General features: G+C 37.3%; 1 pseudogene; it reads right to left on the reverse strand.

Annotated features, from left to right (window-relative positions):
• Nucleotides 1–8,416: 8,416 nt before the first annotated feature.
• Nucleotides 8,417–10,870, reverse strand: LOC110289122 (uncharacterized; annotated as a pseudogene).
• Between the last annotated feature and the right edge of the window lie 474 nt (nucleotides 10,871–11,344).

The raw sequence follows: 11,344 nt of genomic DNA on the forward strand, positions 1-11,344 counted from the left end.
CAGAATATATTATATAAAATAAATTGTGCAATAAAAAGAAAAATAAATCACCTATATGGCATAATAATGCTCCACAATAGACAATCTAATAAAAAATTTTCTATATATGTATAAGGGACCACAGCAGATGCTGGCGAGGATGTGTAGAAAAAGGAACACTCCTACATTGTTGGTTGGATTGGAAGCTTGTACAACCACTCTGGAAATCAGTCTGGCGGTTCCTCAAAAAATTGGACATAGTACTACTGGAGGATCCCGCAATACCTCTCATGGGCATATATCCAGATGTTCCAACCGGTAAGAAGGACACATGTTCCACTATGTTCATAGAAGCCTTATTTATAATAGCCAGAAGTAGGAAAGAACCCAGATGCCCCTCAACAGAGGAATGGATACAGAAAATGTGGAACATTTACACATTGGAGTACTACTCAGCCATTAAAAAGAATGAATTTATGAAATTCCTAGGCAAATGGATGGACCTGGAGGGCATCATCCTGAGTGAGGTAACCCAATAACAAAAGAGCTCACACAATATGTACTCACTGATAAGTGAATATTAGTCCAGAAACTTAGAATACCCAAGATATAAGATACAATTTGCTAAACACATGAAACTTAAGAAGAACGAAGACCAAAGTGTGGACACTTTGCCCCTTCTTAGAATTGGGAACAAAACACCCATGGAAAGAGTTACAGAGACAAATTTTGGAGCTGAGACAAAAGGATGGACCATCTAGAGACTGCCATATCCGGGAATCCATCCTATAATCAGCTTCCAAACGCTGACAGCATTGCATACACTAGCAAGATTTTGCTGAAAGGACCCAAATATAGCTGTCTCTTGTGAGACTATGCCAGGGCCTGGCAAACACAGAAGTGGATGCTCACAGTCAGCTATTGGATGTATCACAGGGCCCCCAATGGAGGAAAGAGAGGCCCATTGGTCGTGCAAACTTTATATGCCTCAGTACAGGGGAACGCCGCCGCCGGGGCCAAGAAGTGGGAGTGGGTGGGTAGGGGAGTGGATGGGGGAGTGTGTGCGTGACTTTTGGGATAGCATTGGAAATGTAAATGAAATAAATACCCAATAAGAAAAGAAAAGAAATAGCCAAATTTTAAAATGTGTTGTTACTAAACTCTTTACTATGTATGTTAAACTTACCAGACATTACTTAATATCTAAAAACCAAATTGTTGAGAAACATTTAAAATTGTTCTATATCCTTAGCCATCAGGGAAGCACAATTTAATACTACTTTGAGATATCATCTAAACTTGTCAGAATGCCAAAGATCAATAAAAGTAATAACAGCTCATGCTGAAGAGAGTGTATCTCAGCAGGAACACTCATTCATTACTTGTGAAAGTGCAAACTGATCTAGCCACAATGGAAAACAATACAAATGTTCCACAGGAAGCTTAGAAATAACCTACTGCAAGATCCAGGTTTATCACTCTTGGGCATATATCAAAATGATTCTACATATTGCCAGAGAGATTCTTGTTCACCTGTTGTATTTATCACAGCCAGGAATTGGAAAAACCCTAGATGTATATAAACTAATGAATGGATAATGAAAATATGCACAATTTCCATGTTGGAGTACTATTCTGGTATTGAGAAAAAATAAAATTATGGAATTTGCAGGTCAATGGATAGAACTAGAATAAATCACCCTGAGTTAGGTAACTCAGACACAAAAGGATATGTATTGCATTGTTTTTGTTTTATGAAGAAGTTAAATTTAATGCTTTTCATATGTACTACAACTGAAATGACACACGAGGATATGTACCAATTAAAGGGCTAGGAGGGAAGACAGGATCTCTCAAGAATAGAATATAGTGTTAAAGAGAGATGAAGGGGAAATTACAACAGGAAGATTGAATGGGGCAGGAGATGGAAAAGTATCATAATGGGGGTAATATGGAGAGGGGATAACTAACACTAAAGGCCTTTTGAAAAGTCATCTGAAAACCTACTACTTTAGAAGATTTCTACATTATGTGCACATATGAAAAAATTTAAATGAGTCATCATATGCATGGCCCTGCCATACAAGTGGCCCCTTCTATACTATAGCTGACTATGAGGAAACATTTCAGGGAAGATTTAGCCTCAATGATGCTGTGCTCTTAATCATAGCTGATTCTTCAGCCATAACTGTTCAGAACCAGATCCTTACTTAAAAATATCATGACAGATCTTCTGTGAGATCTCATTGGAGGGCCCTAAGGTCCCCAAAGGATTCTTCACACTGCAGGCACCCTAGCACAGCCAGGTACTTGAGATAATTGGTGAGTGGAACACAACATCAGTTCCAAAAAACCAAGAGGGTCTTGTGCTAGCAGGAACCAGGACAAAGGAGAGCTGCCAGAGCAGCAGGTGGGGTTTGTTCTGGTTGGTGCCACCCCTGTGCCATCTTCAACTCAATCTTGGTGGAAGGCCCTAAGGTCCCCAGGGGACTCTCCATGCTGCATGCACCATAGCATAGCCAGGTCCTTAAGAACACTGGTGAGTGGAAAGCAACATCAGTTCCAAAAAACCCAGAGGGTCTTGTGCTAGCAGCAATAGGGTCAAAGGACAAAAGCAGGCCCTAGCACACCCAGAATCTTGGGATCACTGAGACCATTATAAGCAGGAGAGCACGTGGAGAGCAGAAACAACAGAGCTTCTTGGACAAGGTCCCTTCAGGTCTTCATCCTCAGCCAGGAGACAGAGCTGAGATCCAGACTCCTGGACATCTTCCCTGACAGAGGAGAGTTCGTCTCCAGGGAGGGCTCTTACCCCAGGAATCAGGAGGTGGATATGAACTCCAGACTTCTGTGCACCTTCCATATAAGAATAGAGCTTGCCCACAGAGAGTATTCTGAACACTGGGACACAGGAGAGAGTTGGTCTCCCAGGAATGCTGACAGAAGCTAAAGAATCACAGGAGGAACAAGCTCCAGCCAGAGACAGCTAGAACATCTAAAAACAGAGATTACCATATGGTAAAAGGCAAAGGGAAGAATCTTACTAACAGAAAGCAGGACCACTGGGCATCATCAGAACCCAATATGCCCAACAAAGTGAGTCCTGGACACCCCCAAACACACCTGAAAAGCAAGATTTAGATTTGAAATAGTATCTCATGATGCTGCTAGAGGATTTTAAGATGGGCATTAATAACTCACTTAAAGATGTACAGGAGAACACGGCTAAACAGGTAGAAGCCCTTAAAGAAGAAACACAAATATCCCTCAAGGAATTACAGGAAAACAATGCTAAACAGGTAGAAGTACTTAAAGAGAAAACACAAAACTCCCATAAAGAATTACAGGAAAACACAACAAAACCATTGATGGAATTGAAAAAAAAAATCCAAGATCTAAACATGGAAGTAGAAACAACAAAACCCAAAGGGAAACAACTCTGGAGATAGAAATCCTAGGAAAGAAATTAGGAACCATATATGTGAGCATCAGCAGCAGAATACAAGAGAAGGAAGTGAGAATTTCAGGTGCAAAAGATTCCATAGAGAACATGTACACAATAATCAAAGAAAATGAAACATGCAAAAAGATCCTAACTAAAAACATCCAGGAAATCCAGTAAAAAATTAGAACACCAAACCTAGATAATAGGAGTAGATGAGAATGGAGATTTTTCAACTTGAAGGGCCAGTAAATATCTTCAACAAAATTATAGAAGAAAACTTCCGAAACCAAAAGAAAGAGATGCCCATGAACATACAAGAAGCCTACAGAACTACAAATAGACTGGACCAGAAAAGAAATTCCTCCCGACATATAATAATCAGAACAACAAATGCACTAAATAAAGATAGAATATTAAAAGCAGTAAGGGTAAAAGGTCAAATAACAATAAATGCAGACCTATTAGAATAACACCAGACTTCTCACCAGAGACTATGAAAGTGAGAAGATCCTGGACAGATGTTATACAGATCCTAAGAGAATACAAATACCAGCCCAGGCTACCATATCCAGCAAAACTCTCAATTACTGTAGATGGAGAAACCAGAGTATTCCATGACAAAACCAAATTCACACAATATCTTCCCCAAAATCCAGCCCTTCAAAGGACAATAATAGGAAACACCAACACAAGGATGGAAACTAAGCCCTAGAAAAGGTAGAAAGTAATCCTTCAACAAACCTAAAAGAAAACATCCACAAAAACAGAATCCCAACTCTAACAACTAAAATAACAGGAAGCAGCAATTATTTTTCTATAATATCTCTTAATATCAATGGACTTAATTTCCAAATAAAAAGAAATAAACTAAGAGACTGGCTACATGAAGAGGACCCAACTTTTTGCTGCTTATAGGAAACCCACCTCAGGGAAAAATAAAGACACTACCTCAGGGTAAAAGGCTGGAAAACAATTTTCCAAGCAAATGGTCCCAAGAAACAAGCTGGAGTAGTCATTCTAATATCAAATAAAATCGACTTCCAACACAAAGTTATCAAAACAAAAAGTAAGGAGGGGCACTTCAAACTTATCAAATGTAAAAACTTCCAAGATGAAATCTCAATTCTGAATATCTCTGCTCCATATGCAAGGGCATCCATGTTCATTAAAGAAACTATAGTAAACCTCAAAGCATATATAGCACCTCATACAATAAATAGTGGGAGACTTCAACAGCCCACTTTCATCAATGCACAGATGCTGGAAACAGAAACTAAACAGAGACACATTGAAACTAACAGAAGTTATGAAAGAAATGGATTTTAAGAGATATCTACAGAACTTTTTATGCTAGAAAAAAGGAAGTACCTTTACTCAACACCTCATGGCACCTTCTCTAAAATTTACCCCATAATTGGTCACAAAACAGGCCTCAATAGATACAAACATATTGACATTATCCCAAGCATTCTATCATATCACCACAGACTAAGGCTGATATTCAATAACAACATAAATAATAGAAAGCCAACATTCACATGGAAGCTGAACAACACTCAAATATATGATAACTTGGTTAAGGAAGGAATACAGAAATAAATTAAAAACATTTTAGAGTTGAATGAAAGTGAAGCCACAACATTCTCAAACTTATGGGACACAATAAAAGCATTCCTAAGAGGAAATCTCAGCTCTGAGTGCCTCCAAAAAGAAACTAGAGAGAGCATAAACTAGCAGCTTGACAGCATACCTAAAAGCTCTAGAACAAAGGAAGAAAATTCACCCAAGAGGAGTAGAACGCAGGAAATAAGCAAACTCAGGGTGGAAGTCAATCAAGTAGAAAGAAAAAGAACTATACAAAGAATCAACCAAACCAGGAGCTGGTTCTTTGAGAAAGTCAACAAGATAGATAAACCCTAAGCCAGACTAACTAGAGGGCACAGGGACAGTATCTTAAAATCAGAAATGAAAAGGAAGACATAAGAAAAGAACGTAAAGAAATCCAAAACATCATTAGATCCTATTACAAAAGGCTATACTCAACAAAACAGAAAAACCTTGATGAAATGGGACAAATCTTTAGAGTGATATCAGGTACCAAAGTTAAACCAGGATCAGATTAATGACCTAAACAAACCCATATCCCCTAAAAAATATAAGCAGACATTGTCTCCCAACAAAAAAAGAAGCCCAGGACCAAATTAGTTTAGTGCATAATTCTATCAGACCTTCAAAGAAGACCTAATTCAAATCTCCTCAATCTATTCCACAAAATAGAAACAGAAGGTACTCTACCCAATTCATTCTAAGAAGCCACAATTACTCTGATACCTAAAGAGAACTCTGGGGTACCTTTCATTCTGATGATGGGAACTGAGTGTGTCTGTTTAGATAGAATCTGCGTTTTTCTTTTTCTTTTCTTATTTTATTTCCTGAAGCTGGTGCTTCTGTCTTTCAATGTTAATAAACAACTTGAATTTTCTGATGCACAGCTTTACATCCTTTGTGTCTCTCAGTATTGGAGACTGTTGCTTTTGACCATGCTCAGAACACTAGTAGTAACTTTATGTCACTAACCAGCACATCTTTATAGGTACTTTCAAAACTGGGCAGGAGTCTGCCACATTTGCTCTCCCTCTCTTGGACCTGTTCCTGACACCTCTGTTTGGCTTTCTTCTCTCTTCCATTGTCACTTTGTGTTTTGCCTTTCTTCTGTTTTTTTTTTTCCTTTGGATCTCATACTTTATCCATTCCCACAATAAATTAGACAATACCTCTGAACAAAATAACCTCACAGGATTTTCCTAAAAAAAAAAAAGTTTACTCTGACTGCCATACCTGCACAGAATTTCCATGACTACAGCCTTTCCTATCTTGATCTGCTTATGTCGTTTTTTTTTTTTATTAGAGAAATTAATCAAGTATCTAATACAAGTGGGTTTGTGGAAAATACAGTCAAAGACCAGGATTCATGGAGAGTAAATATATACACCACACAATACACACTCAGAAGCTCATCCTGCTGAAGAATGTGAACAAAAGTTCTCAGGAAGACCACCATGACTGTGTTAAGTGTTCCACAAAGTTGGCTTGTGGATTATCCCTTTCTAGTTGTTGATACTTTGTAAGGAGCAGTGTAAAGGTAAAATAACTTGGCCAGCTTTTAGTCAGCTGAGCAGGCAGTCATTGCCCACATTAACATGCTTTTGACAATTATATGAAAACTATAGAGAACAATGTAAGATTAAATCATCAACATCCACCAACCCAGGAGAGAAGGATATCATAAGATACTACATTCATAAGATAATATACCTAAACTGAGGTGTCACAGCTATATCTTCTGGAAAGCCTGAGAGACATGAAGCCAGCAAAACTGTTTGACCCATTTCAAACAAATCTAAGCTGAATGCTGAAACCACTGTCATTCAATCTCTCACTTTTGGGTTTTGGTGTCTGCTTGTTGCATTCTTGAGGACATTCTGATTATAATTAATTTTGTGTCTTTTCATGAGAAAATTATATTTGCCTATTCCTATGACAATTCTAAGACTAACTTTATCTGGCCCTACTTGCAAGTCTTCCTTATGCCCTTGAGATGGCTAGATGAGGTCATTAATCCAGGAATAATCTGACCCAGAGCAAACACAAACAGTGCAATTGGTATAGGATTAACACAGGTAATTGACAAATCCTGATAAGCCATGACATTAATTTAGAGATTCAAGACCTCCCTTTACATCACATTGAAGATACCTGGAAGCATATTTTACAGGTTTAGGTCTTACAGGGTATACTCCCTAGAGCAATAGAATACAGTAAATAAGAGAAATTAATGAAAATAAAAATTTCCTATTTATAGTGAAGATAGTGAAACATATAATAAAAGAAATTAGATATTAATATTTTCTATTCATAAAAAGACTCATTAAGATAAGTTCTGGTTTGCTGGGGTACTTTAAAACTGGAAAAACAACTGGCCTAAAAATAAGCTGTCATATAATACATTTATTTGATTTGGAAGAGACAATCTTTAGTATCTTTAATTTGGAGATATAGTACTGATAATAAACATAAAATATGTTCTTATATTTTCCAACTGCGGCTGAATTTGTAAGCCTGGACATGTAATGGAAAACATCAAACACATAATCTCTACTTCTTGAATACTCATTAGTCTCACTTTGTTTTCTGAAACCTGTGTAAATAAACTGTCTGATTGCTAGTTAATAAGAACTGTAGAAAAAATCTAATTGCTAGTCAGAGATGTGAGATTCCCTGAAATATAATCTCCTGATTCTCTCCCTTGTTTTGCTGACACTTTGTCTCCTCTGCTGAAGTAAAACACTGGCACCCTCCACATCTCTCTAGTTTGGAGAAGAAATTTTATTATTTCTATGGGAGCACTTGTCTACACTTTGGTACTGAGTGGATCCATGGCATTATTTTGGACATAGCAGTATTTATTCTAGTACTCTAACCTTCTGAGAGCTTCCATATACATGAATCATGCCCATATCCTACCTTTTTCCCCCTACCTCGAACACTTCTCTGCATCAGAACACATTGGAAATGACTGGGAATTTCAGAAAATTCCATCTTAGTGCTTCAGAGCACTAAGAATACCCAGTGAACTGTTTGTCTTCTTTTATTCAAGAAGAAGAACTTTCAGCATTGCTAACAGGCTACAAGTACTGCTCTGCATTCAGTACACATTACGTGTTAAGTGCCCCCACTCGGATGCATGCTTAAATACCTGGGTGGCATTTTTTATTTAAAAACAAACTTCTAACCTAGGTTTGGTTCCTTGATTTATGCCTGAACACATTGTCTAAGATGGCCCAGTTTAGGATGTGAAGACCTTTAAGGAAGGCAGCACATTAAACAGGAAGAAGATGATGAAAGCTTCACACATAGCCTGAAAATCATTGTGATATTTTATTTTCTCTGAGTAAATAATTTCAGGAGTACTGTGGTGTGTAGGAATCTTCATCAGGGAGTCTCCTGGCACATTTTGCAAACACCAGCACACTCATTTATGGACCTCTCATTAGCTTGTTTGGAAGCATGCTGGGCATTAAGCATCCTCTGAACTTTCAGTGACCTTATCTCATAGAGGAACATAATCAAACCAAAGAGTGACAGAGTGGTTGTGATGAGCCCCATTGGAAATACATGAGTGCTGTGTTTCATTCTTACCTGGAAAGGTTGATGGAAAGTCAAGGGTATTTTGCCATAGAGATCTATTACATGGTTCCAGGTCACAGAAATAATGGTACAAAGACTGCTGAGGATCACAATAAAGATAGAGCACTTGTAGCACGCTATCTTAATCTCAGGGGCTGAGGCTTTGATAATGCTGACCCTAAGGGGTGCTGAGCTAAAATTCACAACAACAGGTTTCATCAGCATTGACAGTAACATCAGGTTCCGTGCACATTGAAATTCAGGTGAAATTGTCCAGGTTGAGTTGACAGGGCTATGTACCAGAATTATGGTCTCAGTATCAGAGAACTTAAATCCCCAAAGGTAGTAAGCTTCCCAAAGTCTGATGTAAACAAGCTGGACAACATTATTGTCAAATTCACAGAGGCTCCAGTATTTGCTGTTTGCAAGAATTATTCTAAACCCGAAGATAATAGGCTGCAAAGAAAGCCAGTCACTCTGAAGTTCCACTCCTTCATTCCTGCAAATCTGAAGATGAGACAGTACAATTCTAGAATCAACCAGGAACACAAATGTGGAAAACATAATGATTCATAGTATACAGGTATTAAGTACTCAGTCCATGCCCCTGCTATCTCAATTCTGTATTTAAGTTAGCTATACACATGTTAGGCTTCTATACACTAGTTAAGTATGAATAAGAAGACTTCTGATATATGATTGTGGCAGGCATCTCCAGTGTAAGATATTTGGAAAATAATTTCATAGTATCCTTCAAATTTGCTATGTTGTTTTTTTATTATCCATTCCAATATTTAAATTAGTGGTGAAATAAGTTTGAAATATAATTTAAGGTATTGCTTATTGAAGATCTCTTTGAGAAACAAACAAAAAAAACATAAAAATCTCAGTGAGCATTCAAAACAGAGGAATGTTAAACTTATTGTAGTTGATTATTACATAATCCTTACAAGAGCACTTTAATATCTGTATAACCCTTGTGACAAATGAGACAAAAGAAAAATAATGCACATGGTATGCCCATTTAAGTCAAGCAAAATCATACCTGACTTCTTTAAATACCCAAAGATATGAACATGATAGAAAATAGGTATATTAAGTAGATCAAGGAGGAGATACTCATAATTCTCTAGATATTATCCTAATAGGTGTGCATTTCTGTGGAATAATACATGTAATATTTCATAAGTAAAGTCCATGTGAACACAAGCTTAAATTTCTATTTATAACTACTCTCCTGTAAAACTTCATGGTAGGATGCTGATTTCATAATATATGTAAGGTAGTGAGTTGAATTGCTACATCATCAAAACTATTATAAGTATGTAAAAGATGAGGAATAATGAATATGTGAATTCTGTATCCACTTTTTATTCAATATTGCACTTTGTGAAAATTGTGGTACAACATATGATGGAACTAGAAGTTTTTTCCTCAGCTCATGTAATTTTTGACTAAAAAATAATACTTCATATTTTTACTATGAAAAAAAAAACGTATTCAGAACTTTCAATTCAGGTCTATGAGTTTACTAAAAATAAAAATGAGAAAATCATACTGAGATGACATCCTGATGAGTCCTTTAAGAGAAAAGAAAAAGGGAAAGACCTTAAGTGATCAAGAATGTGCATAACATCATTGCCATTACACATACAGAAGGTTGAGTGGTCTATAATAGGGAATCTCCTCTCAAGGAGAGATTAACTGTCAGCTAACCATCATTCTAAAGTCTTCTGTGGAATGTGCTTTTTTTTTTTTTTTTTTTTTTTTTTTTGGATTTTTGAGACGGGGTTTCTCTGTATAGCCCTGGCTGTCCTGGAGCTCACTTTGTAGACCAGGCTGGCCTTGAACTCAGAAATCCACCTGCCTCTGCCTCCGGAGTGCTGGGATTAAAGGTGTGCGCCACCATGCCCGGCTGGAATGTGCTTTCTAAACCGGTCAAGACAGTAAAAGTACCACATGGGAAGTATAATAAATATATTGGGCTTGCCATTGAGGGAAATTGATTGGTAATCAACAAAAGCTCTTTCTTTTCAAGGCATATTTGAAGTAACAGACTACAGGGCCACTATGCTTTGAAGGAGAAATTAAAATAGGATGTAGAATAATTTTGTGCCAGACAAATTAGCTAGCATATCAGGAAATGGTACTGTTCTTGTCTGAAACCCAAGGGAAGATACGAGCTTTTCATTAAGAACCAAATAGGAAGACTTCCTATGTCATACTTTACCTTTTAGTGTTGAGGGTATAGCAGATCATTTGGAGGATGACAATATCACCAGTCTTCTAAGTCACTGGAAATATCGAAAAGAGAGAGAGTCACAAGTAGTGCTAAAGAAACTAAATGGAAGATGTTCTGTTAGGCACATGTTAATTGCTTATACCAAAGTCTTGCTTACTGTTGGACTTGCACAGATAGTTGCATTAATAGCTAATGCTTTGCTTATCTTGAACCTACTTTAAACACCTCGGGACAGTAGTGACATTCCAATGTTACCCACACTGGTATCAGTCTCATTTAATACATAGGAAATAACACAGAGTCAGTAATTCACAAGTACAATATCAGTTAGTTATACAGTGCAGGACATGAAGACAAAGTATTCACATATTGGGCTTCTGACACTTATGATATTCAGGAAGAACTACTCAAGTGGAAATAATACCTAACAATAGCCTGACCTATATGTCAAGGCCTAATTTGGTGTTCTTTGTTTTAAGATAGTAAAGACT

The sequence above is a fragment of the Mus caroli genome, unplaced genomic scaffold (assembly GCF_978045245.1).
Source record: "Mus caroli unplaced genomic scaffold, Mus_caroli_1 scaffold_5, whole genome shotgun sequence".
Classification (NCBI taxonomy): Eukaryota; Metazoa; Chordata; class Mammalia; order Rodentia; family Muridae; genus Mus; species Mus caroli.